The following is a 6,000-nucleotide window of genomic DNA, read 5'->3' as shown; positions in this document are numbered from 1 at the left end:
TTTGGTTTTGTAATAAAGCCTCTTAAAGTTTTATGTTTAAATTTTGGGATTTCCAATTGTTTGATTATATCTGCTAACTTTTGTAAAAGTATGCCCAAAGATCAATCACGAGATGGTTGTAATAACATACTTGGTTTATCATGTTTATTAATATAAGGCGTTGCCATTATTATTTCAGTTTCTTTTCTGTGTGCATAAATAAACTGTTTTATGATAATGTCCTGAGAATAATATGATTATTCTTAAAGATCCTTAGCCAAGTATTATTGTTGGCTAGGACAATAATAACGCATTAAGACTAACATGTAGTTGATTGATGATAAAGAGTTGTCATTGATATGGAGTGTCAGAATCAATGCATGAATATGTGTGTTAGAGAACAACATATTGGACTGACCCGCTACGAGTATGTTTCTTGGATTATTATGTAATTATCACAACATTACTTATAGTGATTAATATGTATATGATCCTCATACTTGAGATCATCTTTATCCCAACATCGTGAGTTGTATATTTTGATACAGTCAAACAAACATCGTAACTGGTTGCTCTATAAAGACTGATGTTGGATATACCACAATCTATGTTGAGGGATATAGTTGATCAATATAGGATAAGTCCCTCCTACATAATGGGAGTAATATCTCAGGCCACTTGATTGAGTGAGGCTAGAAATGCATGGCCATGCTCAAATAAGTTGATATGAGATGTCATACTTATTTGTGTATCATAGTCTACTCAAGGTATCAAGAAACATGGGATGGACTATGCAAGTGTGACTATTCCATGACTTGTGTCCATGCCAAAGATATAGACTTAAGGATTAATGCATGAAAGGTTAATCACAAAAGTTATGTCGAATCATGACTTCTTGTAACTTAGGTAGCATTGATGCATTGCTAGATGCCACTCATTGTTTGTAATATTAGATTCGTTCTAATATTACTGCTAACGTTACAAGAACCTATAGGGTCACACCCTATGGTTGAAATGAACGAGGTAAAACATAGTTGGTATATTGCTTGGTTGTCACATGAATTAAATTAATTATAGAATTAATTTAATTGGGCAATCAAATTGTTGAACATACTATATGTACAGGATGTTGTACACATAATCAGAACATAATTTTATTGATATGATTTAGTTCGTATATAAGTTTAAATAAATATAGTTTACTGAAATCTTTATTATAATTAATGTAATTATAATTTTTCGGTTAAACATTATTATATTTGTTTGAATGATAATTATTATGTTCGGATTAATTTTAATGAATTAAAATTCGTTATAAATATATACCAATTAAGAGGGAGTTATATATAGAAAGGGTAAAAACCCTAAAATATATATATAAAAACTAGCCCGAAAATATACAATGTGGTCTAGCAGCCGTTTAGCAAAATACTCTCTGAAAATAGTTTTCTGGGATTTCTACCGTTCATTGTCAATCGGGTGGACTACGTAGAGGCCGACATCGGAAAAGGTTGCGGCTTGGTTCAATAGTGGTTCAGCATTCCTGTTGCCTAGGCGTCGCTGTCTACTCAGATTGAAGTTTTGGTAATTTCGAAACCTTTTTATCACCCCGATTCGTTCCTTACACATGGATCCTTGGTTTGGATCGCCGGAATGTTTTAATTATTTTATTTTTTCCGCTGTGCCTTGGAGGCACCGGCGTTCCAACAGTGGTATCAGAGCCACTTGTGTGATACGGACTCGGGTTTAAATACTTGGGTGATGCAATTGTATGAGATGCATGTTTTAATTTTGTTATGTTTTTCTGTTTAATCGTTTAAGAAGAATCTGAGGATTGTTCCTTTCGATAAGTGATTAAATGTTAATCATGATGTTATGGCCTATTCGGTTTTATGTTTTTGCTGTTAACTTTAAGAAATCTGTGATGAAGCACGGGTGGCATTTACAATTTCCAGTACAATTACTGGCCAGTGGAACAAGGGTTGTTTCGGTATGAAACCTCAAGGATTAAAATCCTAAAAACACGATTATGTTGATAGAAGTTATCAAATCGTGAGGTTTCATTTACTGGGGTTCGCGGTTCGTACCGCGGGGCTCGCCCGCCCCCTGCCATACCCGAGGCTCCGTATCGCACCCCGGTGCGGAGCCCCCCTTCAGATCCCATCATCTTCCGTATGTTTTATAATAAATAAAACTTAATGGGCCATAAAAAAGGTTGAAAGATATTTTAATATTTCACTTGACAAAACGTTGAATGATATATGTTATTTTTGAAATGCACGATGTTTGAAATGCATAGTTATAGCCCGATGACCCATTTGATAAAAGGTTGTAATTTTATAAATAGCCTGCGTTTCGTGCTTTACTACTATTCTTTTGTATTCTCTTCTCATCTTACTCCCTCGTATGTAAAGAGTTTCTGAATTTTGTAATTTTAAAGTTACTGTGGACTAGACGAGAAGGAAGATGGGCGACTAGTGTGGATCGACACTTGTGAAACGGCTGACACCTTTAGGTTCCCTTTTGTTCTCCATTGGCTTGGGTTGAACCACCATAGTTTATGGCTATACTATTGCATTTATTTATTGCTTTACTACTCATGTATGATGCTATGGATGTCTAAAGCATGCAAATTTGTAATAATACCATTAATTGATGAGATCAATTAAAAGATTAAATGGACTAAGTAGACCATAATTGGTGAGATGTAACACTCTAATAAAATCCCTCTATTAAATATTAAGTCAACATGGCCTTCCAATTTATGCCCTCGTTAAGGCCTCGATCAATACTATGTAGGTTTTGCCAAAGCGAAGTACTAGTATTTATCTTGGTTAAACGCGAAGAATAAACAAGTGATATTCGCTGGTTAAAAATTGGTTAATGAGTTAACTAGTTACTCTAATAGGATTAGAACCTAGAGACAAGTAATTTGGATAAATCATAAGATGATTAGAAAAGAGTTGTCACAAATTGTAGAGTTACATATGATGTATTAGCAAGTGTGCTTACCTAAATAACCATAATCTTGAGAGTAAAGCCAAAGCTGACTTAAGAGGAGGTGAAATATGGATCCTTAACCCACTAGAATACTTTCAAGAAAGTCTTTCTGAAATTAATATATGAGGGTTATTATTTTGAAATAAAATAGTGGGAACATCATTTAATAAAGTCTTTTATGATTGATATAAACTTGGTAAATTTATTCACATGCATATTTTATTGTTGTAGATATATTATGGCTGCAAACACTAAACACTTCATTACGATCGGTCCTTGAGAAGGACAAATGAATGGTTTGAATTTTCTTGATGGTTCCGTAACTTGAGGATTGTCCTCAACAAGAACGAAATTATATGTCATTGAAAAACCACTTCCTGATGAACCACCGGCTAATGCTGAGGGCTGATAAAGATGCTACAAGAAGCATCTCGATGAAATGGTAGACGTTGGATGTCTTATGCTTGCCACTATGAATCCTAGCTTCAAAAGCAACATGAGGATATGGTTGCTTATGATATGATCGAGCACCTGAAAGAACTATATCAAGGGCAAGCAAGGCAAGAGGTTTGATATCTCTAAGGCCCTATTCCAATGTAAGCTGGCTGAAGGAAGCCCAGTAGGACCTCATGTTCTTAAGATGATTGGTTATATTGAAAGCCTATCTAACTTGGGTTTCCATTGAGCCAAGAGTTGGCCACTGATGTTATTCTGCAATCGTTGCCAGATAGTTACAGCCAGTTTGTCCTCAATTTCAATATGAATGAAATTGACAAGACTCTGCCACAGTTGCTCAGTATGTTACGAACTGCTGAAGGCAACATGAAAAGGTTGGACCCAAGCCCATACTGATGGTCGTAACAACAAGGGCAAGGGAAAGGCTAAAGTCCCGACAAAGCCCAAAGGCAAAGGTAAGCCCAATCTTTGAAAGGGAAAGGCTACACTGAAACCTAAAGGTGGGGTGTCTAAGGAAGGAAATGTTTTCATTGTGGTGTGACTGGACATTGGAAGCGGAACTGCCCTGTCTATCTTGAGGAAATCAAGAAGGCCAAAGCAAGCGGAACGTCTGCTTCAGGTATTTATGTTATTGATATTAATTTATCAACTACTACTTCTTGGGTATTAGATACTGGTTGTGGTTCTCATATTTGTACTTCTGTACAGGGACTACAAAGAGTAGGACTTTGGCTAGAGGAGATGTGGACCTGCGAGTTGGAAATGGAGCAAGAGTTGCTGCATTAGCTGTGGGAACATATACTTTATCTTTGCCTAGTGGACTTGGTTTAATTTTAGAGGATTGTTATTTTGTGCCCAGTTTGACTAAAACATTATTTCAATTTCTTGTTTAGACAAAATTGGTTTTGAGATAATAATTAAGAATAATTGTTGTTCCTTTTATCTCAATAATGTTTTCTATGGTTCGGCACAATTGATTAATGGCCTCTATATTTTAGATCAAATGAATCCATTTACAACATAAATACTAAAATCTAAAATAAATGACTCAATCAAACTTATCTTTGGCATTGTCGTTTGGGCCACATAAGTGAGAACGCATTCCAAACTCATAAAGATGGTCTCTTGATTCATTTTTTTGAAAATTTGAAGTATGTGAATCTTGCTTATTAGGAAAATGATAAATCCTTTTACTGGTAAAGTGAACGCTAGTGATTATTGCTAATAATTCAGATGTATGTGGACCAATAAATACACAAGTCAGAGGTGATTTCACACTTCATTACTTTCACTGATGATTTCAGTAGATATGGGTATGTTATCTCATGCGCCATAATCTGAGGCCTTTGAAAAGTTCAAGGAATTCAAAAATGAAGTACAAAATCAACTAGGCAAAACTATTAAGACACTTCGATCTGATCGAGGTGGAGAGTATTTGAGCCTAGATTTGATGATCTTTTGAAGGAATGTGGGATTGTCTCACAACTTACTCTCCTGTACTCCTCAATGAATGGAGTTTCTGAGAAGAAATCGAACTCTATTAGACATGGTTCGATCCATGATGAGTCACGTTGATCTACCGACTTTCTTTTGGGGACATGCACTTGAACAGCTATTTTCACACTAAATCGTGTTCCATCTAAATCGGTTAAAGACGCCATATGAGATGTGGACTGGGAAACGTCCCAGTATGTCTTTTATGAAATTTGGGGTTGTGAAGCTTATGTAACGTAGACGTTACAAGCTTGAACCCAAATCTGAAAGGTGTATCTTGTAGGGTATCCGAAGAACCAAATGATTATTTTTATCCACTGAGAAAAATGTTTGTGCTCGGACTGGTTCTTCTAGAGAGAGAATGTTTCTAAAAAGGAAGTGGGAGAAAGATGAACTTGAAGAAATTCGAGAATCACAAGATACCATTGACCAGAGATAGAAAAAAAAATTCACAAAAAATGAGGAACAAGTAACTGCTGTAGAAACACAACCACCGCGTAGATCTTTAAGAGAACGCATGCACCTGAGAGATAGGATTTCTCATTACAACGCATGTGACATCTATATAGATCAAGATGAGCCTAGGACTTATCAAGAAGCGGTGGGATCCAGACTCTGAGAAATGGCTTGAGGCCATGAGATCTGAGATGGATTCCATGTATGAAAACCAAGTTTGGACTTTGGTTACCCACCCGAAGGGGTTAAACCTAAAGGTGAAAGTGGGTTTTCAAAAAGAAACCGACATGGATGGTAATGTACAAACATACAATGGGCGATTAGTCGTAAGGTTTCGCCAAATTCATGGTGTTGACTATGATAAACCTTTTCTCCTGTAGCTATGTTTAAATCCATCAGGATCTTGCTCGCCATAGCTGCATTTCATGATATGAAATCTGGCAGATGGATTCAAAACAGCTTTCCTTAATGGGAAACTTGAAGAGGATGTGTATATGACACAACCTGAAGGTTTTGTCGATCCAAAGGATGCTGGAAAGATATGTAAGTTACAAAGATCCATTTATGGATAAAGCAAGCTTCTCGAAGTTGGAATCTTCGTTTTAACGATGCAAT

Source organism: Gossypium hirsutum, chromosome A11 (assembly GCF_007990345.1).
Source record: "Gossypium hirsutum isolate 1008001.06 chromosome A11, Gossypium_hirsutum_v2.1, whole genome shotgun sequence".
NCBI lineage: Eukaryota > Viridiplantae > Streptophyta > Magnoliopsida > Malvales > Malvaceae > Gossypium > Gossypium hirsutum.
Note: the sequence above shows the minus strand (reverse complement) of the source record.